The sequence below is a fragment of the Biomphalaria glabrata genome, chromosome 12 (assembly GCF_947242115.1).
Source record: "Biomphalaria glabrata chromosome 12, xgBioGlab47.1, whole genome shotgun sequence".
NCBI lineage: Eukaryota > Metazoa > Mollusca > Gastropoda > Planorbidae > Biomphalaria > Biomphalaria glabrata.
Window position 1 is genome coordinate 32,111,111 of NC_074722.1, and position 25,946 is coordinate 32,137,056.

General features: G+C 39.8%; 1 protein-coding gene and 2 non-coding genes across 3 annotated transcripts in view; 1 reads left to right on the top strand and 2 right to left on the bottom strand.

Annotated features, from left to right (window-relative positions):
• Positions 1-17,015, bottom strand: part of LOC106060343 (serine/arginine repetitive matrix protein 2-like) — a 109,111-nt gene extending 92,096 nt beyond the window's left edge. The window contains exon 1 of the mRNA XM_056007123.1: positions 16,613-17,015. The gene's annotated coding sequence lies outside the window, so the exon portion shown is untranslated. The remainder of the gene's footprint in view (positions 1-16,612) is intronic.
• An 8,371-nt stretch (positions 17,016-25,386) lies between these two features.
• Positions 25,387-25,459, bottom strand: Trnat-ugu (transfer RNA threonine (anticodon UGU)). The gene has a single exon. It is a non-coding gene; the product is annotated as a tRNA-Thr (tRNA).
• Positions 25,460-25,749: 290 nt separating this feature from the next.
• Trnas-uga (transfer RNA serine (anticodon UGA)) lies at positions 25,750-25,831 on the top strand. Its single transcript has one exon. It is a non-coding gene; the product is annotated as a tRNA-Ser (tRNA).
• Positions 25,832-25,946: the final 115 nt, after the last annotated feature.

Below are 25,946 nucleotides of genomic sequence, written 5' to 3' on the forward strand. Positions count from 1 at the left end.
GATATTTTATGCTCAAGAAATGTAGACTTATCACTTTTGATAATTGTTGAATACATCTGGGCTGGTTAAGACATGTGACGCAGAGGGGGTCAAGGAACGATTTACGTACAATGACATTTCTAACGTATGGACGTAGGCGTCCTTTAAAACCCTGAGCGCGTGACCATTGTGGCAATACGTGTTTCCAGTCCAGTGGTCAGTCATAGTCCAGAGAAAGCCGTGTCTGTCAGCAACTAGAATACCATGTTTTGACTTAATGCAAACAAACGAAAAAAAAACGTAGCGAAGATCGCTTAGCCACTGAGGTTTCTGACCTGAGGTCAAGTGTTCCAGCTCTGGTGGTCATACTTTAGTTCTGATCTTGGAGACGTGCTTCAGAGCTGGAATACTTAGAATCCTTACCACAAAGCTCCCAAGTTCAAATCTAAACTTCCACCATCTATCTCCTGCAGTTCCTAAAGTCTCCTGTATAGCTACTTGTTAACCACAGTTTCAGCATTGATGAAAAAAAAAAAAAACAAACAAAACAATCCTAAATGACATCAATAAATTTTGTTCCCAAGACGCGTAAAGAAAATTATGGTAATTATGGAATTAATAATGGAAATCAGAAGATTGTTAAATGGAAGAAGAAAAAAAGTTCATAGGAAATGAAGATTCGATCTGTAATTGTATCACATTTTGTTCGTGTGTGAACATGTTGGGTAGAATCAGAGCCGGATTTACAACAGTGTAGGACTATGCCGTCGCCCAGGGGGTTTAGGCCTACCCTTAATGGGGGCTTATCTTAAAATGCAGGTTATCCTAGCTTATCCCCTAAGGAGAGTTTACCCTAGCTTATCCTCTCACGTGGAGTGTGTGTAAAGATTATTATTTTTTTCTTGTTTGCATGTAAAATATTTTACAAATTTCGGATCAGTGGCGTAGCTAGGAATTTGACATCATTTGCGGGCCCTGGGGGGGGGGGGGCTTGACCTCTTTAGGGGCCCCTACATTTTGACATTCGACATCATGCCATGAGATAATGGCGTAATATTTAATATTTAATGTAAAACAAAATTCGAACACTCATTTGGGGGCACCCCACAAGTGGGGACCCGGGATGATTTTCAAATTCTCCCCCCCCCCATCCCCACCGCAGGTACGCCACTGTTTCGGATTTTGAAGATAATCTACTTCCAAATCCAAATCTCCCGCAGGAAGCCGGGGGGGGGGAGTTATGGGTAGGATATGAACCCGAAACCATAGAGTCGAACGAATGAAAGTCTAGCGCGCATACCGCACGACCAGGCAGCCATCTTGGTCGGATGTTACTATTAAATGTAAACCAATCGAATGTCAATAATCAATAAACGTAAATCAAAGCTATGTGTAGACAAATGCAAAGACGCCTATTCACGTGAAAAGGAAGAAATTCCTAATTAAACCCTTTCTCAATTCAATTATCAAATACAATCATTTTGTTTCTTTAGTTTTCCTGAAAAACAAAACGTCATCTCCATTTTCTCCCAATTCGTTAGAATATGTCACTCCGACCTCGGGAGGGGGGGGGTTATCAAAGATGACATCATCAGCAAGGCCCCGCCCGTGTATTATCTCAGTACTAGGTCAGCCTTCACCTTGCTTTTGACTCATCCAATCAACCGAGACCTACTAAACACAGTCATATTTTGTGTGTGTTTGGTAGCAAAGGCTCCGGGAGTACTGCAATCAGAGGCGTAGTGAGCAAAACGTGCGCCCGGGGCCAGAAACTTGATTAGCGCCTCGCCCCCCCCCCACCCCCAATTTTCGGTGAAATAAAAAAAAAACATGTTATAATAATATTAACCTTAGAATGTATTACCTAAACAAAATATCTACAATAAATTTTTCGGCGCCTTTCTGTGCGTGTCTACCCCCCCCCCCCCGAGGGTTGGCGCCCGGGGAAACGTGCCCTCTTGCCTCCCCCCCCCCCTCACTACGCCTCTGACTGCAAGTAAATATATTTCTGAATTTTCTTTTCTTAATCGTAAATAAACTATTCAGAAAATAACTCTTAGAATAATTGTGAGGATCTGATTTCCATTCTAGACATTCATTGCTCTTTTTGTCCAGTGTTTGCAGTCATTGTATGGAGATTGGTGACCGCGCAGTGTTAAGCGCTTGGCTTCCGTTTCGAAGAACGCTAGTGTGAATCCAAGTGAATTCTGGGGCGTCTAATTACACAGCTCTAGAGCTGACATTTGTCGGGGAAAGTCATTAAAGGTTTCGCTTTGGGTTATTGATTATTGTTTACTGCACAAGTGACATTAGATGGTCGCAGAAAAAAAAGGAGGGAACTTTATTCAAATCTTAAACATTCATTTAGACAGCCGAGTAGTCACACTTTTAGAATTACGCTAAGATAGGTATACACACTTAGACACACTGGTAGACACACGCTTCGATACACCCATAGACACACGCTTAAATTCATGCTTATTCACACTCCTAAAAATATACTGGGAAATACAATGGTATACGCATTTAGACACACGCTTAGACAACGCTTGGACGTATTCTTAGACACATGCTTAGTCACACGCTCGGACACACGGTTAGACACTTGATTAGACACACGCTTGGACACACGCTTAGACACTTCCTTAGACACACGTTTAGACAACGCTTTGACGCACTATTAGACACACGCTAAGTCACATGCTCTGATACACGCTTGGACAACATTCAGACACACGCTTAGACACACGCTTGGACACACGATTAGACACACGCTAAATCTTGAATTTATTTTTATCGATCTCTCCTGGTTAATCATTCTATCACGTAAAGTCTGCCTTCCCACGGGAATGACTTCGATGTAAACATTCAATATGGTGTTTCGTTAAAAAACAGCTCTACGGACTTTATATAACAGATCCGTATTTTACATAGAGAAAAATATATAGATCACAGCTGGGTTTGAATAGCCACGTAAAATACTGCACCATAGACTTATATATAACTGCATACTTTCTTAGTCTTCTTCTAGAAGACAATGCTTTATCTATTTACTGGTAAGTGCTCGTATTAACAAAGTTGAAACGAGGCTATTAATCCGGTGTAAATATATTGCTGGAAAAAAAAATCCGGCTTTCACAACACATTAAGTTGGGTTTACCAATGAAGATGTATTGTGTTCTAAATATCCTACTTGTGTGTCTGTATCCCTTTAGAATTGATCACCAATCAACGCCTTCCTTTTATGTACCATAAAGTAAAGTAAAGTTCCCCCTTTCAGACCTTGTGGTCTATAGCGCAGATGATGTAAAGGTCTTCTGTTTCTGTGGCCCACGGTTAACAAGGGTGTCATGTGGCCAGCACAACGACCAATCGTCTTTTCCCCAACTAATGTCAGGTACTCATTAGAGTCCAAAGACGCCAAAGACGCCAAAATTAAAAATCACCCAGTCTTCTTCAGGATTTGAAGCCGGACCCGGTTCGGAAGCCAAGCGCTTCACCACTCTGCCACCGAATCTCCTATGTACCTTACTTTACTATTGATCTACCAGTATCACAGCAAATGAATCAAACCTCTTCCTATCAAAGTTTCCCTTCTTGGCCTTCTCTCTGACCATCAATTTTCAAATAACAGTTTTTCCCAATGCGTCCTGCCATCTGGAAGATATTCAACATTTTTTTTTGAATCAGTCTTTCGACGGAACTCATTCCTGAGCTCTTGGGGCCAAAAAAAAAAAAAAGGTAGTCCTTTATTTTTTTAATGGTACATTCTATGTCCTCCTTTTTTTTTTTTTTGGTGTCCTGCCCCTCTTCACGGCAGGAATAAAATACTCTGTTGTTAATTGTCGTTGCATCTTTCCGTCAATGAAATGCTTTAAATCTTATTGAAATATAAACTCTTTAAGAATAACAGGAAGACGACAAATTTCAACCTACCTGTGAGCAATGACTGATACACTCGAGCTGTTCTAAACAATGCATTTGTTACAATGCAACTAAGATCTGCAGATTCTCTTTTGCAATTGTTAGGCATAATTTTATTGTTGAAATAATTTGCTTTTTTAAAGCTGGTCAACGCTAGGGACTGTTCAAGGCAGATCAGCATTTTAAAATAAGCACACACACACACACACACACACACACACACACACACACACACACACACACACACACACACACACACACACACACACACACACACACACACACACACACACACACACACACACACACACACACACACACACACACACACACACACACACACACACACACACACACACACACACACACACACACACACACACACACACACACACACACACACACACACACACACACACACACACACACACACACACACACACACACACACACACACACACACAAAAATTGTTTCGCTGATCAGTCTATGTATTTCTAGATCTATTTTTCTATGAAAGAAACAGATTGTTACGATTCTCTCTTCTACTGAGGCGTTCTGTAAACAACTGCTCAACACACAACACATCAAGAACCAGACAAGAGCTCCAAATAATCTGGTACTTTAATAATGGTCAAATAAAACAGCCAATACGACACAATTGGCAACACACTAAACTACTACAATGTTACACTGTATATCATTGTACTGCCGTACTAAACTCTATTGTCTCTTTCTGGACTTCTACGTTCCACTCGAGGACTCCGCCAGGACCGACTTCATGGCCGACTAACAGTCAAGGTCTCCTCGCTGTCCTGTCTTGAACTCCTGCCTTACAAGCCCTCTCTCTGGTCCACGCAGACTTATGATCAGATGACCATAACACGGGTCATATTCACGTGTGAAACTCATGCCAGTACTGTCCCTTGCCCTTCGCTATAGGACGCTAAACTGTATTACTGGCCTGTGTCACATGCCATCTGATCACACACATTTAACCCTATCGCGTCGCCAAAAGGGTTACAACAATATTATAGTTTTCTCCCTTCCTAGTTACTTAGAGAATGTGAAAATATAAAATAATTTTCTGTTGTCATGTCATCACATGACTGTACAAGGCCTGCTCTAGTCAAGTACAAGGACTAGGGGCAATATATTGGGCGGGGCGTTTCTAGGCTTGGATGTTGCACGCTTAGTATTGCAATATTTAAATTGTTGAAGTGTGGTGTTCCGCCCTAGGGGGTCAACCCCGTCACGTGACACTTCATTAACACCTTTAAGTCGCTGCGACCAGGAGTGAAACCAAGACTCTTCCCCTGCTCTCCATTACACGCCATCCGCATTAGCGCAACAAGAGACCCGTCTTCCCACTGTCCACGTTGTCCAACCCGTTATTTCTTTATGCCCTTCATTACAATCAATCAGGGCAATTAGGTCGACTGGACTACATTGTGTTGCCCCCCCCCCACTACCCTCGTAAACAAGAAATGACTAGCGCTGTCTTCTAGTCTTGTGAAGACAAGAAGACATTTTGTTGTTATTTTAAACACTGGCAACGTGTCCAGAAAAATGTCACGTGGCTTCACCCCCCCCCCCAATTCATTTTCTGTTAAGAACGTTTATTGGTATAAATACAGAACTATTGAAAGATTTTTACAAATTCCAAAGATTTTAATGCTCAAATTTTTTAATGCAAAGCAATGACAAGGTCACTCCCCATCTCCCCCCCCCATTCTTTGTTAAGAGTTATTTACTCCTCTTGCGCTCCCCCCCCCTGCTTCCCATGCATACCTCTTCCTCCCAGGCCATTGATCTGAGTTTATGTTGACTATGAACTCATGGGCGTAGCCAGGATTTTTTTTCGGGGGGGGGGGGGTTGGGGGGGGGTGGATTCCCCCCCCCCCGGCGAATTTTTTTTATATGTATTTATGTGTGTGTGTGTGTACATATTCTTTATTGCATTCTGACCCTTCATTCTTTCGGAAGAATGTGCCATAGAATAGGTTCTTCCATGAATTAGTGGGAAAATTGTAGATTCCCCGCCATTACTAGCAAGGGGGTCTGGGGGAGCGCTAGGAGCTCCCCCAGCGCGGGGCAAAGCCCCGCTGCCAAGCACTATTTCTGGTATTGAAAGCCAACAAAATGCATATTCTGAGGTATCTACAGTGCATTTTCCTGCTATTAAAAAGTTTTATTTCAAAAACCTAATGTGCTATTCTTACTGACTTAGACCCTCCCGAGCCGTTCGGAGCATTTGACGTCAAGCTGTTTCCATAAAAATCTGTCACTGGTAATGTCTGAAGCCTCTTCCCACCTGCCATGAGGACCTCAATGAATGAGTGGCGTCAAGTTGTACTAGGATATCATTGCAACTCTTCTTATGCGTAATTCATTTTGTCGGAGAACATGTCCCGCAAACCTCATGCGTCGCTCTCTCACAATCTTACTATGGGGTCGACTCCCAGTTCGGCATAGGATTTCCTTGATTTAAACCCGATCTCTATAACTGACTACTAAAATCTGTCTAAGCCATCTTTGTTGAGCCACATTTAGTGTTTTTCAATTTCGGCAGATGACTATTCAATGCAGTTTATTTAGGGAGCCCTGCCACTGGTAAAAATGTGTAACCTCTCTTGAATACGCTCTTGGAATTAAGTGACTGTAGTTTGTTTTAGATTTTATATCGAAAAGAGAAGTTTTATCGTCAAAATCATCTAAAGGGGTTTTAAACTTTAAAAAAAACGCCGTCTGTAGAAGAGGGGTTTAAACTCAAAACCCCCGATTGGATTGGCTACGCTCAAATAATTTTAGTGTGTAATTTGCTTTTTTTTTATATATTGAAGAGGTCTTTTTCAGCATCAAACCCCTCTGAATGGGGGTTTAAACTCAAAACCCCTTTTGGCAACGCTCATAGCATTTTGAGTGCGTAATTTGCTTTTATTTATATTGAAGAGGTACTTTTTAGCTTCAAACTCCACTGGAGGGGAGTTTAAACTCAAAACCCCTTTGACTACACTCGTAACATTTTGAGTGTATAATTTGCTTTGTTTTTATTATTAAAGAGGTATGTTTTACCTTCGAACCCCGATTAAGTGGGGTTCAAACTCAAAACTAAGTCAAAACCCATTTAGCTACGCTCATAACATTTTAAGTGCGTAATTAGCTTTTTTTTATATTGAAGAGGGGGTTTATCGTAAATTTTGGAGGGGGGTTTAAAATCAAAATCTCCCTTAACTGTGCTCTTGGAATTAGGGGATTTTCGTTTGGATTTTTTTTTGTTTTGTTTTATAGAAGAGGGGGAAGTTAACTGCAAAAACCCCAAGTTGAGGGTTTAAAACTCAAAACCCCTGGTAGGGGGTTTTAAACTCAAAACCCCTGGTAGGGGGTTTTAAACTCAAAACCCCTGGTAGGGGTTTTTAAACTCGAACCCCCCTGGTAGGAGGTTTTAAACTCGAACCCCCCTGGTAGGGGGTTTTAAGCTCGAACCCCCCTGGCTTTTTAAATTCAAAACCCCATTGGTTGTGCTGGGGCAAGTGATGGTTTAGTATTAAAATCTCACCTAAAATAAACAAAATCAAAGCAAAAAATCATTCACTAAATTCATTTCGGTTGGGGGGGTTTGAACCCCAACCCCCCCCCCTGGCTACGCCCATGTATGAACTCCCTCACAGTGATGCTTTAAATAGTTGCATGTCTGAATCATTTTCTTGTGTCTGGAAATAATCTGTGTTTTTCTAGATCGAGATCTGGGTCTTTTTATAGAATTTGGCAACAGTCTCAATAGAGAAAGGTGGGCGAGTGACTAAATAGTTTTTTCATTCATGGGAAAACAAAGACATTGTCTAGTCTACATAAGCACACCTTAGCCAGCACACTGTGTGTAGAGCACGTTAGCACTCCTTAGCACACATTACCTAACACAATTTAGCACACATTGTCTAGCACACATTCTCTAACACAAAGCAGACATTTGCTAGCACACAATAGCACACATTTGCTAGCACACATTTGCAAGTGCATATTAGCACACATCGTCTAGCACACATTAGCACACACACAGGCATACACACGCGTACGGACAAACACATGCACGTGCGGTGTGCTCACACGCGCCCAATAGTTGTGTTTTTAACATGAACGTGCGAGACAAATCACGTGATCTCATGACAGCAAGGCGAAATGAATGTAACAGATAGTGTGAAGAAAGAGAGAAGAGAAACGCAAGGAAAAAAAGAAAGACAAAAAAGAAAGGACTATATATATATATTGAAAGAGAGAGAGAGAGAGAGAGAGAGAGAGAGAGAGAGAGAGAGTGATCATGTAAACTTTGTTATCTATATCACATCTCTCTAAAAGCATACATGCTACGAATTGACATTCAACCTATTAGATTCCATCACTACATGAATATAGAGTTCAGATCTATCTAGCAAAACAAGGTCCCAGTGATACAATGTTTTCTATTCCCCCAAGACGTCATTTCTTCTGATTCGTGTGTATGTGTGTGTATCATTGCGTGACTGTGGTCATGATCGCGCGTCTGTGTATGTATCTACGATTATAACTCTTCCATTGTCATGTTTTCTTTTTTGTTTTCTTACAGCCTCCAAGCTACAAATGTTGACATACAATCACAAAACACACAAAAAGGAGGAAGAAACGGAGAGAGAGAGAGCAAGAGAGAAAGAGAGAGAGAAAGAGAGAGAAAGAGGGAGCGAGAGAGAGAGAGAGAGAGAGAAAGAGAGAGAGAGAGAGAGAAAGAGAGAGAGAGAAAGAGAGAGCGAGAGAGAAAGAGAGTGAGAGAGAAAAAGAGCGAGAGAGAGAGAAAGAGAGAAAGAGAGAGAGAAAGAGAGCAAGAGAGTGAAAGAGAGAGAGAGAAAGAGAGAGAGAGAAAGAGAAATAGAGAGAAAGAGATAGAAAGAGAAAAAGAGAGAGCGAGAGAGAAAGAGAGAGAGCGAGAGAGTGAAAGAGAGAGAGAGAGAGCGAGAGAGAGAAAGAGAGAAAGAGAGAGAGATGTCTATTAATAGTCATCCCCCAATGTCTACTTGTTAATCTCTCCAACTTAAAGGCACATTCCTCGTTCCATATGCTAGGACAAATTTGTACAAATACTCCTTCTTCCCTAGTGCTATTAGAGCATGGAATGGGTTGCCTGAGCTAGCCAGAAAAAAACGGTGACTTGGCAGAATTAAAGTAATTAATTTACATGCATGACTAGATGCATGACGCGTAGGACGTAGGACGTAGTCATCTTCTTTTTTGAGGTCTGTATTTATAAGATAAGATAAGATAACTTAACAGACGTCTTTCAGCTGTAGTGCCAGGTTTGGAAACAAGCCACTGATGGAGTTTCTACGTAACACTGCATACAATTTAACGTTGTTGGTGTGTGTGTGTGTGTGTTTGTGTGTGTGTGTGAGTGTGTACACATTTGACAAGTGCATTTTCGGAATAAATAAATAAAGTAACATATAAGCAAATACATTTTGAAATTATCAATTTTAGCCCTTATAATTCTTGTACAATGTTTGCATTTTTTAAAAAAGATATCTAAAGTGCTTCTTGCAAAATGACTGAAAAATAATGATAACATTAAAATAAATAAAAAATTATTGGCTCTATTCATAATAAGCAAAGTAAAAAGTGAAGTTCCCCTTTCAGACCTTGCGATCTATAAATCAGATGATGTAAAGGTCATCTGTATCTGCTGCCCACGGTTAACGAGGCTGTTATGTGGCCAGCACAACGACCTCTATTCAAAATTAACGATGTATAAGGTATTTCTTGCAAAATGACATAAACATATTTTTTTGTCAGCGCTACTTTTGTCAGCGCTATAATACAAAACAAATGTTCACCGTGGGCCTAAATAAATTATGTGTTGAGATTTCTGGGATTTATGTTTATTTGGGTTTATATTGAATGTTGGGTTCATGATTTTTTCATTGATCTGTTTAGATTCAATGATGGTTTATGTAGATCCAGGCTTATTTATATCTCGAATTTTGTGTTTTTGATCACGCATTAAATTTGTTCTCTTTTCCATTTGTTTCTTCTGGTATCATTGTCTGTAGCCTGAGACGGATGGTGAAGACCGCAGCCCAGAGCGCATACCACATAACCAGTCGGTCATCCAGTGAGACAGAGACAGAGAGAGTGAGAGAGTGAGAGAGAGTCAGGGACATAGAGAGACAAGGAGAGATAGAGACAGGAAGAAAAGTGAGACACAGAGAGAGAGAGAGAAAGAAAGAGAGAGAGAGAGGGACATAGCGAGACAGGGAGGGAGAGAGAGAGAGAGAGTGAAAGAAGTATACAATATCTAATAACCAAATTGGCAAATCATAAAAATAGGTATAAAAGAAAAACATGGTACAACTATCGTAAAAAAAAAAAACGCAAGCTTAAAATCTATGGCCATATTACAAGATCTTCGGGGCTCGCAAAGACCTTCCCTCAGGGAACAGTACCAGGAAAAAGACGAAGAGGCAGACAGAGAAAGCGATGGGAGGACAGCATAAAAGAATGGACGTGCCTGCCATTGAAAGAGGTTCTAACTAAGCAAAAGACAGAGAGGAATGGAGAAAGATGGTCGACGAGTCTTGCATGGTGCCCCATCGGTCCAATAGACTAAGGGATAGGTAAAGGTAAAGGTACAAAGGAAAGAAAACTAGTGCATTTCATTTTTGAATAACTGTTAATAAAATGCGATTGATAACAAAAAGATGATACTACAAACGAATTCTTTGAGGAACAGAAAAAAGGCGAACTAGAAAGAGAAACTCCATAGAGGCAGACTTTTGTACCCTGAGGCCAGATCCCAGACTTTGTCTGCTATTGATTTATTCCCGAGTCCTGCCACCAGCTTCTTCTTGCATCTGTTCCACAAGAGGAGGGAGAAGGGGCGCCGAGGTGTGGGCGGGTATAGACGGGGCGGGGGAGTCGAATTAGACCACGGTTCGTCATTACGTCACACTAATGCACTTTGACAGGGGATATTATGGATCAAAGTCTTTGCTGCGGCGACATCAGCAAAAAAATAAATAAAATAAAATGGCGCATCTAGGGTGGACGAGAGGGTATGGGGCGTCTAGACTAGGACTTGTGTAAACAGATCTAATATATTGAGAGAGATAAAAATAGAAATCTCATTATATCCGTCATCGCGTGAAACTGATAAACAATCGTCGCTGTTAGAGTAGAAATATCTTAAGAAATCAAATCCGTGGGCTTTAAAATGATCTATTGCTTTATCACAACTCTTGAGCCCTATCGCAAATCTATTGCCCGAACTCAAATATATTGCCTTAACTCAAATCTATTGCCCGAACTCAAATCTATTGCCTTAACTCAAATCTATTGCCTTAACTCAAATCTATTGCCTTAACTCAAATCTTTTACCCCAGCTCAATTATATCGACACTATCATAAATCAGCTGACTTTAATTTAGAGCCTTAACTCAGGAAGAAGAATTACTAACCTGTGCATCGTTGATGACATAGAGGGCCTAGCAGGGACAGAATTGCGATGGCTGAGCGGTAAAGGGCTTGGATTCCGAACCGGGGGTTCCGGGTTCGAATCCTGGTTAAGACTGAGGTTTTTAATTTTGGAATCTTTGGGCGCCACTGAGTCCACCCAGCTTTAATGGGTACCTGACATTAGATGGGGAAAAGTAAAGGCGGTTGGTAGTTGTGCTGGCCACATGGCACCCTCGACGACCCTCGTTAACCGCAGGCCACAGAAACAGATGACCTCTACATCATCTGCCCTATAGACCACAAGGTCTGAAAGGGAAAATTTTTTTTTTTGCATTATCATGGCAGTTGATCTTCGTATCAACTCTTTTTGTTTTTTACCGCTAGTTACTCATTAGTAAAAAAAAAAAAAAGGTTACACCTTCCAAGAGTCAATACCATACTACGTGCATAACTAATAAATTATTTTGTATTACAAACAGATAGGCTTTGAGAATTTTGCTAGAAACTGCAAAAAAATTACTAATAACTTTTTAAAAAACATTTACTTATACGCCAGATACATTAAAAGGCTTACTATTAGGCTTACTACAGTTGGGAAGATCCCTACGTTAGTGCAGATATGTGAAGATCTTTTGTTTCGAGGTAAAGATAAAGTGATGTTACTATAAGATTGTGTTGATCAGACTATGAGTTTTTTTTTAATGTAACGATTCAATGCAGATTTCTATTTCAAATATTACTGAACACTCAAACAAGTTCTTCATGCCGGAGATTCTAATACAAACAAGTAATTCAGACAATGAAGATTCTTCAACAATAAATACAAAAGCTTTAATTCTGGACTAGGAATCACTTGAATTAAATACACAATGTACAATAAACTTACACAGGTTAACTATCTTCGTTCCAGCTCGTAATTAACACTAGATTATCTATATATAATAATAGTACTGGTTCTAAAACTCAAAAATTAAAACTTCATTCGACGAGAGTTCCTTTTTCCCGCCATGTAAGAGAATCTCAAATGGAACCCAAAAGACAGTGTCAGGGGGAGGTATGGCGAGAGTGAATATGTTGCTTTGATATTTTGGTATGATAGTTATATCCCCTTGTTTAAGTACTCCCAGGTTATGAATGTGAATAGTCTTGCACGTGTTATGAACTGAATGGTTTAGTCTTCATTGAATGTGCGAGAGAGTGTGTTAGTCGGTGAGGTCTTTTCCTCGGTCCAGGAAGGTTGGAAGGTTGCTTCCTGGACTGGTGTTTGTTTATTAATATTAATATTTATTGTGTAATTTTTTCTGTACACTATTGAGTATTAAAATATTTTTTTGTTATTCATGGATCTGAAGTTGAAGTATATTTAGCATTAATTGTTCTTGATTGTAATTATTAAGTAAACCCTTAACGAGCAAAGTCAAGCAATAAAAAAGAACCCAACAGATGGCATAAAGAAAATCTAGAGAGTTAAATAAATGGGAGAGAATTAGGTTTCATAGAATAATCATTGACATCCCTTTGCAAACAACAAGAGAGTTATCTTTTCCTGCCTATTTACGAGGAAAATAATGTATACGCTTCACATAGCGATGTATCTGGTTGAAAAATTTGCCTGTAATTACAGTTCGACGCCCGACAGAGCTCACAGCGAGTTTTTCACATTCTTCACTCTCGCACGCGCACACACGTTTAAGAGACAGGCGCACACACACACCCACCCACCCACACACACACACCCATTGAAATCACCACAAAGTAAGTGGCATCAATTAGTTTGTAGGCCAGAAGTGTCTGACACTTGTGCCCTCAGTCAAATACAGCACAATACATTTGACCGACACACCAATCTTAGGTCACAAGAAGCACCTCATTTCTAAAACTTTAATTACTTTTGTTAACACCACATGGACGACTTAAAGGACCAACTTAAAGTATTTAGGCTAATTGTAGTGTGTTCAGCTTCCTGTAATGAAGCCAAGTGGTCTAGAGCTAAGCATTTCACTTCTACAATCGATCGGGTAGAGTTTGAACACTTGCAGAGTTAGCGATTTTATGCTAACAGAGAGGTTAATTAAGAACCCCCCCCCCCTGAAGTTCACCAATCCGAGAAAACTTTGTGAGGAAACAAAAAGTCTTTGATCGTTGTGCTGCCAGTGTGATTTCATAAATAAACAAAAGCTTATATTAGGGTAACAACTGTACATTTATAGCCGATACAATAACATTTATTTTCCCTTAATTAATATCAAACGTAATTAATGAATTACCGATAATTAATTGACTAATTGGTTAATTATTTGATTGATTCATTTTTTGGTAGGTACAACAGATTTATGTGTAAAATTTCAATTTGATCCGAGAATGAGTGTGGGAGAAATTACGTGCAAACCAAAAAAAATGGGACAGACAGACAGACAGACAGACTGAGTTGATATTAAGCTATGTAAAAAGTGGAATCTTTCAAGTAGACCCTAGACAGCAAACCTTGGTACAGACCCCACAGCCTTGCGTAAGCAAAGCAAAAACGCTGAAGTTTAAATTGAAAAAAAAATGTGTCTGTTTTTTGAAGTGTGTCCTCACTTAACAACGTACTTTAGAAATATCTCTTGAAGTTTGGTGAATATATATATACACCACGCCTAAATGGATGTACTCTACACAGGGGTGGGAACAAAATGGGAGGCAATGAACTGAACAATAAGTGCCTGTCCACCCTCCACCCTCACTTCCAAAATATCCCTCTTTCGCTAGTTAGATCCAGAGCATTTTTTTTTTTGTAAAGTAGTATTGTAAGGTGGTATTTTTATGAAAAAAAGCTATCCTCTTAAGTGTAGTACCTGTCATTACATTCTCGTAACTTCGTATTGGTCTTACTAATTATGAATTTATAAACTCTGATCATCAAGGATGCAGAGCCAAGATATTATAATTATCTTGGCTGACTACTAGGATAGTCTTCTTCTTCTTCGTTCTCATTTTACATGTCGGAGGGTTCAGATCAGTAATCCTATATCTGAGATGAAACGCACAGTGTTTCCAGATCAGGCAGTTCTCAGTATAGTTTTTCTTCTATAGGAGGGTTTTGGGGCCAGAGTCTTGTTCAGGCCTCTTGATATAGTATGCAGCTTTGAAAGTCATGGTCAGCATTCTCTGGTGATGCTCACAAGGGCAGGTTTCACTAGTCCCGACTTTTAGCTTCCGAAAAATTACGCGGTGGTCACGTCGAGATAGCTAGCAACAATCATACTACTAGGATAGTGATGATCTGGCTTTGAAATGGCAAGTAGGGTGCCAAATGTCTACGCTGTGTATGAAGGCCCCATTATTTTAACGCTTATCATTTTTTTTTAGTCTTGTAAAGGGCAGCTTTTATGCCTATAACATGCTCAGAGCGCTGTGGTTCAAATCTCTTTTGTTTTTGTGGACCTTTTAGTGGGGGGAGGGGTATATAGGAGAAGATTTCCGTGTTGCTATTAGGTGCTCAGGGATTCGAACTCCACCCCTCCCCCCTTTGATAGGTGGCCAAGCGTTTCTTTGCCCCGCAGATACACATCCCACTAAAAGTGACTAAAAGGAACAAGAAACAGAAAGCTCTTGTAAACTTTGACCTCTGCCTCGAAAATGAGGCGCTTGTCCCAATTAGCAAACATTAACAACACTTAAGTCTTGAAGGTTGAGAGACGATGAGAGTGAGAGAGAGTGAGAGAGAGAGAGTGAGAGAGAAACCGGAGTGGGAGTTGAAGGAGATTAGAGAGAAAGAGAAAGAGAGAGAGAAAGAAAGAGAATGGAATGGGTAGCATGTCTTGATTAATTAGTATAATCTCGCAATTTGTAAAGTATTTTCTAAAAAAAAGTTAAGTGGATGGGGTGGGGAGCTATCAGATGTTGATACTACAGCCAACACATTTATAACATATGGAAATATAAAGAAAATGAAACGAAACATTCTTCATCCCAGTCCCTCTCAGCCTCAATGTTTTTATTCCATCAAGAATCTTGATCACATTTCCGCCCTACATTCAAGAGCTCGTACACCTAGAAAGATTCCACTTTATGTGAAATAACTATAATGTGGGATAGAAATAAATATAGCTCACATCACTGATCATATGTAACTAAAGTTAAGGCGCAAGGAAACAAAACTTAAACAAAAGGAATGACTTATTGATGCGAGTCTAGCGTATTTTTTTAAATATAAGATATATATAAACGACAATCTAGTCATGCATTTTAATCAATGACTTAAATTCCATTTCAATTGTAATTAAACGTGTGCACAAGACAGACTGCAAGTAACAAACATTTAGAGACAATGCAAAGTGCCGTTGACGCCTTCTAAGACTAGAAAAGAAAGATAGAAGAAATTAAAATGTGTCCCTTTCAGACCCCTGAGATCAATAAGGGCGGATGATATAAAGTTCATCTGTTTCTATGGCCAACAGTTCACGAGGGTGTCGTGTGGCCAGCACAACGACCAACCACTTTCCAAATGTATGTCAAGTATCCATTAGATGTCCCGAAAATTAAAAATCTTCATTCGGATTCGAACGCGAAACTCGTCGGTTCGTAAGCTAAGCGCTTTAAAACTAAACCCTCACGAACCCGTAAGAACATAAAGCTAAGCGATTTCCCGGGTTCGAATCTTGGTAAAGACTGAGATTTTTAATCTCCAGATATTTAGGCCGACTCTAAGTCCACCCAGCTCTAATGGGTACCTGACAATAGTTACGCAAAAGTAAAGGCGGTTGCTCGTTGTGCTAGCCACATGACACCTGTATTAACTGTTGACCTTTTTTTTATCATCTGCCTCATCAATCGTAAGGTCTAAAAGGGGAGTTTGGAGCTAACGTGAATATGTTCACTCGTGTATTAGTATCGCTCTAAGTGTCAAACATAAAAGTACCACCCGAATTCAATAATGACAATGCAAAATGTGTGTCATCAAAAGTTACGTCCTTACTTATCAAAAAGCAGGCCCGTTGCCAGAAATATTTGGGCACCAGATAACTGGGTACGTGTTAGCCCCCTCTGGTTCCCCCCCCCCCTATTATGAGAAAAATCTTCAAATACTTATTAATAAAAAAAATACAGCGTGAATGGGCCCGCTTCTGTTGGGTCGCGGACTAGAGTTTTGTTTGTCCCCTTTGGTGGGCCCGCAAGAAGCATAAAAAAATGACAAAGTGCACACATACAAGTGATATGAAGACGAAGATGATAAGAAAACATATAACTCACCTCCGGCTGAAGGGGTGGCCGTACTGAACTCATCACAGAACGCCCTTTAAAAAAAAATGAATATATTTAATCCACGCCCATGTCTCGAGGATTAAAACGATGAGCCGCCAAGTCTGAGTGAGTACATCTAAGGGCTCATCTTTGAGCACACCGCACGGCTGGTCACGTAACACACAAGCACACACAAAGACGCAGAGCACTTGTTCCGTGAGTACTAGTCGCAGCGACGTGAGCAGATATTTTGGTCGGAGGATGACAGACAACGGTCATGATTGATTCCAGAGCACGTGCGTTGATTCTACGACTGCATGTCGATGTGTGTGTCCTGTGAATCCCGTGTGCGTGCTCACTGTCTAAGCACACGTAAACACAAGTCATGTGATGAGTGAGTACTCACCCCGGAGTGCCGCTGGGAAGCTGAGAAGTCTCATAGCACGCGCACATGTAAACACGCCGCTACGAGAGCGTGTGAGAGAGGCAGACGAGAAGGGGCGGGGGAGAGACTGTGTGCTCACGACTCAATGACTGAGAGAGGAGAGGCAGGCGAGGGCGGGCCCCTGTGTGCGTGTGAAGTGTCCCAGTTACACAACTGCAGACATGATTTAACAGGAGAAAGAGATGGTGGGGGGGGTGAAGTGGGGCGCCCGACTGAGATTTTCAAGCGGTTTGGTAAGCAGTGCGAAAAGCAATAATACCAATATCCATTTACACACTTTATAATCGCACCTAAAATCATTTATCGATCAGGAAAAGAAATTCATTGACCTTTTCACGAGACTTGTGAAACTAAAAAGATAAAATTAATAAAGGGATTATCTAAGGGGAAAAACTCCACATTTATAACACATAGCGCAATATTGTAAGATTTTCTTCCCTTTTCGATATCAAACAAAATATATCAATTACCACTATTTAATTGGAGGCGCTGTGGCTGAGTAGAAAAGTGCTTGGCTTCTGAACTGGGGGTCACAGGTTCGAATCCTGGTGAAGACTGTGATTATTTAAATTTCGGGATCTTTGGGCGCCTCTGAGTCCATCCAGCTCTAATGGGTACTTAACATTAGTCGGAGAAAACTAAAGGCGGTTGGTCATTGTGCTGGCCACATGAAACACTCGTAAACCGTTGGCCACAGAAGCAGATGACCTGTACAACTTTTGCCCTATGGATCGCAAGGTCTGGAAGGGGAACTGCCACTATTTAATTAGCTAATTGGTATATTTTTTTAAGACGCATGTTTTGTTAGTTACAATAAATAATTATGCAAAGTTTCAACCTGATCCGAGAATGGGAAGTGGGAGAAATTACGCATTCAAAATTTGTACCAGACAGACAAAGACAAATAAGCTTCGTGATAAATCCATTGCATAAGGTAAAGATGTCGCAGAGACATTTTATCTTTTAGGAGAGTTACGCACTAAAAGGGAGACTACCTATTAGTCACGACTGGAATGCACTAGGCACGTGGAGGAGCGACAATTGATGAGGTGGGGGGAGGTAAAGCTAGGATCGCGCTTGCAGTGAGAAACAGATTACAGTCAGAAGGTAAGCGGGAATGCATCTGTTTTTCTTTCATGCTTACATCAACAGAAGTCACACATGTTTAGTACTACGCTGGGAAGCACTAGCTCTCGATCGCTCCTCGTGGCGTGAAGCTGTGAGTCTCGGAGTCTCAAGATTTGAAGCAAGGAGAGTGGTCAGGGCGAAAGAGCGCCGAACCAACCAAATAGCTGAGAGAAGAACCAGGCCTATCTGCAACTGACCTAACCCACCCATTCCACGGATGCGGCCTGCTTTTTAAAGCGAGGATTGGGCTTTACAGTCATCTTTTGAGTCCATAGGAAATGAGAAATGTGCTCATCATCGATCACGAAGGAGGAGCTATAATATACTAAGAGATTCACATTACAAGAGATGTAACTACTTCTTCATGTCTCTTCGTAGGAATGGAGAGATGAACCAACAAAAGATATATATGTTGTCGGGCGTTGGTTGACGTCTAGCACCAAACTGCCGGTGAGACAATTGAACCGCTGTAGGCGTACTACATTTTAACTTATAAAACTTGAGACTACTTGAATAGCTTCTTTGTGACCAGAACTACATATAACGTTTATTACAATATAGACATAAAGAACTTCAGATGAAATGAAATCAATGTAGTAGAGACTTTGGTGACAATGTAAACAAAATCTAATTCACTACACAAACACGTCTTTACACTCTGGCACTCTGGAGTCGTCTGGCGTAACCAAGACAACTGACGACAGGGCCGCCTATCTTGCATCATTCACACTGCATAGCCACCAGCCAACCGCTAACTTCTTTTCACCATCACTATAGAAACAAAGACACACACTCCATAACAATATAAAAATAAAAATAACAAAAAAGTTTATCTGTTGGGAAGAACTCCACATTTTCACACACACACACACACACACATATATATATATATATATATATATATATATATATATATATATTTATATATATATATTTATATTGTAGAATTTTATTTCTGCTTTTCGATATCAAAGAAAAATAATTAATTACCAATAATTACTTGACTAATTAATTAGTTGTTAATTCTTTTGTAAATTGGTTCATGTTTTGTCAGGTACAGTAAATAATTGTGTAATTATGTAAAGAAATAATTGTGTCAAGTTTCACATTGATCCGAGAATAGGAAGGAAAAGGAAAATTGTGTTTATTATTTGTACCAGAAAGACAGGCAGGCAGACAGACAGATAGACAGGCAGGTAGGCAGACAGACAGACAGACAGACAGGCAGGCAGGCAGACAAGCAGAGAGACAGACAGACAGACAGGCAGACAAACAGAGAGACAGACAGACAGGCATGCAGGCAGACAGACAGACATGCAGAAAGACAGGCAGACAGACAGGCAGACAGACAAACAGTGTGAGCTGATATAAGCATTGATATAAAAAGAGGTGGGGGAGGTACTGAAATGGTAAAGAAATACTAATAACAACAGTCATAATAATAGTCAGAATATTAGCACTGATACTGGTAAACGAACAAGAGGAGAAAAAAAAAAGCAGCAGCACTTGATTTCATAGGTCAGGATGATCAAAGACAGACCGACGGACAAGTACCGACGATAAGAGTTCAGGGGAATTAGAGGTCAGCGCTAGGGCTTCACACCTGTGGGTGGCTGGCCTGGTCGAGTGTTACGCGCTTGGGGGTTATCATAACGATGGCCGCGGGTTCCTCCTAAAATTCTAAAAGCAAAAGTCTTAAAAGTCAATACACAAGTAGATTTACCCTCCCACTAAACTCATAATAACAATATTAAAAACCATATGTGCCTCTATTACTGTACACATTCTTTCGTCGAACAGCCGAAAGCACAATCTACCAACTTTGGTAGTAGCACACAAAAACCCCCACAAAACACAAGGAAAATGTTAGTCTCAAAAGTTTCGATCTTGACACCAAGTTAACTCAGAAAGTTCAGTAACTTAACAGCTCCTTCCTCCGTAGTGCTTTTAGAGTCATATTACGGGTGGCATGAATCAGCTAGGAAAACCAATCACTTATGAGAGTTAAAATTAACATGCACGACAAGATTAACACAGGGATAGTGGGACGTAATGATCTTCTCTTTTGAAGGCAGGTTTTTAGTTTATAAGATAAAATCTCCTCTGAATGACAGCAGTTGTTCTATACAGAAATCAGAAGCTTATGGACAGTAGCTGGTGAAATCAGAAGTTTATGGACAGAAGCTGATGAAATCAGAAGCTTATGGACAGAAACTGATGAAATCAGAAGCTTATGGACAGAAGCTGATGAAATCAGAAGCTTATGGACAGAAGCTGGTGAAATCAGAAGTTTATGGACAGAAGCTGATGAAATCAGAAGTTAATGGACAGATTCTGGTGAAATTACAAGCTAATGAACTCGGAAGCTGATGAAATCAGAAGCTTATGGACAGATTCTGGTGAAATTACAAGCTAATGAACTCGGAAGCTGGTGAAATCAGAAGCTTATGGACAGATTCTGGTGAAATTACAAACTAATGGACTCGGAAGCTGGTGAAATCAGAAGCTAATGGACAGATTCTGGTGAAATTACAAGCTAATGGACTACTAAGAAGCTTGTGGACTTAAAGGTTGGTGGGCAGAAGTTGGTGGACATAAGCTGGTGTACTTAGAACATGGTGGACTCTGAGACTTGTACTATTTATATTCCTGTAACTTTCACTCCCTCTTGAGTGCACGTGCAATGCCCCCAATGACTCACACGTGGAGGTAAAAACAAAACGATGTGATCTACGGAGGAACGTACAGAAGGAGAAAGAATACCTTGAGAAGTGGGAGGAGAGTGGGCAGAACAGCTGTAAATGTTAACTTGCACGCTTTCATCCCTTTTCAGAAATACTATATCCATGGTATCTCTGGTAAGGCTCTCTTGTATCTCTCACTTGTATCCCGCTGTTGTCTCTCTTGTATTATTTTCTAGTAGCTCTTTAAAAGTCTTTCTCCATCTCTCTCTCTCTCTCTCTCTCTCTCTCTCTCTTCAGTAACATCAACTCCGACTGCCTAGCTCTCTCTCTATGTCTGCCCGTCTTGTATATCGCTCTCTCTCTTTTGTGGTCAATGTGTGTATTAGCGTGCTGATCTAATCTCCATTGACCTCTCCGGATCTCTTCATTCTTACATCTCTTTCTTTGAACCTTTCTCTATGTTCTCTTTTCATTTTCTCTTATTCATTTCATCGTTTCTCTCTTTGTCTCACTCTCTTACCTTCTCTCAATCTATTTTTCTCTCGCTCTCTTTCTTCCTATTCTCTTTTTCTTTCTCAATGTCTCTTTCTCTCCATTTTATTTGTCTCAATTTAACTCTCTCTTTCCTCTCTCTCTCTCTCTCTCTCTCTCTCTTAATCTATTTCTCTGTCACCTTCCTTTTCTGTATTCCACGTTCTGTCTTGGTCTCTCTCTATGTTGTTTTTTTGTTTGAGTCTTTCTTGCACTTAATCTCTCGTGGCATTTCTTCTCTCTCTCTTTCTCTCTCTCTCTCTCTTTGTGGGCCTAGTCCTCCTCACCCTTCTAGTCAGCACCTTCTCGTTTTACTCAGCGAGTTCCTCCCCCACCCCCACCCCCACCGCTTGTTACATTTACGATTAGCGATGCACGCGCAGGCACGCGGAAGTACGAGCTTCACGCTACCGGTAGCTTGGAGTCACAGGTAAGGTCAGCGTGTCAAGGTCGCCCACACAAATACTAACAAAAAAATATAGCTTACCTGCTCAGGTGACTATTAAATTATCTGTTCTTTACTCACCCTTTATACTACTCGCCTCGGAGGCGCCCTTATCAAAGTACTCACACTTCGTGAAAGACGCTACGCCTAAGTCCAAAAGATATGTGCCTTCCGGAATTAAGTAAGACCTATTTTATGAAGTGATGCGTTACAGGCGAAAATCTTTCGAAAAAAAGTTTCCTGAAAAGGGTATCGCATTTCTTATCAAAGAACGAGCTCGCTAAGGTGGACCCATTACTGGTTGTTGTGGCTCAAATACACTCTCTTTGTAATCTGGCTTATTTTCTTCCTAGTGTTATTAGAACATGCTACGGGGTGCCTGAATCAGCCAGGAAAACCTAAGACTTAGTAGAGTTTAAGTATTCAATCTCATGCATGATTAAATAGACATATGTCAGTATTTTGTTTTGGAAGGAAAGTCTGAAACTTAAAAGATAAGATAAGATAAGATAAGATAAAATCTTCGTTCATATTTGTTTGCAGCGACAAATTATTATAGCCGTTTTAACGTGTTGTGTATATCTTCGTTGGACCTATTCTTTACACTTAGATGTCCAACTGTGGTAAAGAAAAGCTAAATAGACAAAATGTCTTCCGTCCACTTTGTTTAGCTAGACAGTGATATTAATTAAACGGCAATGTCTTTCAGTCAGAAGATTAAGGATCAGTGCACCTTCACATGACCACTCAAACCCAGTTCCGGATAGCATAGTTTTCCACTTCTAATGCAGTCTACGTCGTTGTACGCAGCGGGTCTCCTAAAGGTTGTTGTTTTTTTTAACAAAACTTATATAAACTTACTCTGTCTGTCTGTCTGTCAGTATGGTAAAAATGTGAACATATTTTTTTCTCCCATTTCCCATTCTCGGATCAAGTTGAAACTTTGCACAATTATTCATTGCACCTGACCAGACATGACATATATCAATAAAAAAAAAATTAACCAATAAGTTAATTAATTATCGGAATTTAATTATAGTTTGATCTCGAAAGAAGGGAAATAACTGCTACTTAATGAGAGATGTGGATGTAAATAAGGATTGTATTTTCTTATTATGTTTTCACAAGTTTCTTCTCAAGTTAAAATTTTGCATAATTAAAGTCGATGACAGTGCATGAATCAATCCTTAAATTAAACAATTGGTTAATCATTTAAAAAGAAAAAAAATAAAGTTCCCCTTTCAGACCTTGCGGTCTAAAGGGCAGATGATGAAAAGGTCTTCTGATTCTGTGGCCTACGGTTAACGAGGGTGTCATGTGGCCAGCACAACGACCATCCGCCTTTACTCTTCCCCCAAAAATGTCATGTACCCATTAGAGCTGGGTGGACTCAGAGGCGCCCAAAGATCCCGAAATTAAAAATCCCAGTCTTCACCAGGATTCGAACCCGGGACCCCCTGTTAAGTAGCCAAGCGCTTAAGCGCTAAGCCACCGCGCTTCCTGGTTAATCATTTAGTGCTAAGTAATTAATTTAGTTTTAAATGGCAGAAAAAAAGCTTAACTCTGCCTTTTTCAGATAAATTGCAGTAATTATCTGTTCTTTCTTTTAGATAAGCTTTGTTTTTTAAAAAGTCATTTTTTTTTCTCTTTTCCTTGTTTTACGTCCTCTGCTGTTTGCTTCAATGACTTTTCTTTGACCTTGAGTGTGTGTCCCGCCAAATTAAGCAAAAGTCAAAACTAATCGAAATTCCTAAATGAAGCAAAGGTCTATATATAACAAGGTTACAAAGACAGTTTGTGTGGAAACACAAACTCAAAATCATCCCCCGAAGGGGTCCACCCAGGCAGGCAAAAAGGCAGTTATCAATATTTTCAGAAAGAACATTAGAATGAAATTCTATCAAAGACAAATGACTGAGTAGAATGGAGAAAGAAGGTTGACAGATCTTGTGTCATGCCCCAGGGATCCAGCAGACCAAAGGATAGGTGAAAGTGAATGTGAAGTTAAATGTGAAACTAGCCTAACTGATATCTTATAATGAATATCTAATTGATCTAATTGTTTTGTAAAAGGTCAATCTCTTATTCAAATCCTCAAAAAAAGAAGAAAATAAAAACAAAATAAGATTTCGTAAAAAAAAAAAATTTGTTTAGTTAAGTGTTATATGGCAGTGTTACGACATTGCAGATCACGCGATAATATGAAAACAACTTATTAATTGTTGTTTTAAATTATGTCCAACGTATATGCATACTAAATAGATATTTTTCTCTTTAAAAAAGAGTAAACATTATTTTTGAGCAAATGTAGTCATTAGTAGGATAGAACTTACATAACGTAGCAATACAAATGTAAAAATGTAAAAACAAATAATTTTTTAACAAAAAGTCTAAAACCATATGCATAAATGTGTGAAAATATGGTAAATAGTCACCTCGCCTACTAAAGAGCCTCCAACATCTGTTACTATTAATAGTGAATAGTTGTAAAAGTGGTGTATTTTTTATGAAAAAACTGCTTGCTAAAGTGATTTAAAATTTTTGAAAAGAAAAAAGTAGCCGTTGCATCAGAACTTTGAATGGTCTAAAATATTATGATATCGGATTTTCACTATATTTTCTAGTTTACGAGATCTAAACGGGACGGACGGACAGACGGACAAACATTTCACACAAAACTAATAGCGTCTTTTCCCCTTTTGGGGGCTGCTAAAAAGGGGCTGCCGTTTAAATCTTTGCTATTTATTTCACTTAGTTTTATTTATATTTTCTTTTAGTAAATTAACCAACTGAATACAATCCATATTTCTGGTGTAAAGTTCAAACGCAAAGCTTCAGAGAAACTCTAGTATAAGCGAATATCGTGTGTGTTGTCATGTACTTTGTATGTGCTCTTACAACGTATTGTTATGTGTAGGCCTAATGAACAATTTGGACGGGTGTCTCTCTCCAAAATAGGGCTCCACAGTCACATGAAAAAATGCTCCAGATGAAACATAGCCGTCCTACAGAGATGAACCATAGTCTTTCTAAAAAGATGAACCATAGCCGTCCTACAGAGATGAACCATAATCGTCCTACAGAGATGAACCATAATCGTCCTACAGAGATGAACCATAGTCGTCCTACAGAGATGAACCATAGTCGTCCTACAGAGATGAACCATAATCGTCCTACAGAGATGAACCATAATCGTCCTACAGAGATGAACCATAGTCGTCCTACAGAGATGAACCATAGTCGTCCTACCACTGAAGGAGGCCAACTACTGAACAATTTGTATGCCGAATTTGATCAAGGATTATAAAGATGATGTTATTATTATTGTAATTATTTTGGACCTTTCGATCTTCTTTCACGGTTAACTAAGTGAAGGTCAACAATTCATGAACTTTGACGACCTTGACTTATCCAACTCATTGCTAATTTATTAAAAATTTAAAAACTGGCCTCGAACCCTCCCACTAACAATCAGATTACAAAGATTTGAACAAAACAAAATTATAGGAAAATAAACAAAAAAGAAATGTTTTTAAAGCAAAAGATTTATAGCCTCCAGTGAGGATTGAACTCACGACCCCTGGTTTACAAGACCAGTGCTCTGACCACTGAGCTATGGAGGCTCACATCTATAGCGATTATAATTCTCATAATCTCAATGACGTACGCTTTAATCCTACAACATAACGTTCGATAATCCCCACAAGCTAAGGTTGAGTTCATATCGAGGCTGATACATGTGATATTGCAAACACAAAAACGTGTGCTCACTTCTATTCTATATATATATATTTTTAAACATTTAAATGTAGTCTGTCCTTTTTCCATAAAAAAGGCAGGTTAAATGGGGAATCTAATTGTTAAGTCGCCACTTCTGCTTGGTTGAGTTGCCCGATTCGCATCACATAGACAGGTCGTCGTGGCCGAGTGGTTAAGGCGTTGGACTTGAAATCCAATGGGATTTTCCCGCGTAGGTTCGAATCCTGCCGGCGACGTTTTTGTTTTTGCAACTATTTTAAATAGTTTAAATTCCTTGAATGTGACAAGAGATTTCTACATCTCATTTGTTTTGAGGTATTAAGTAGCACTATAAAATAGACGGGAAGGTAA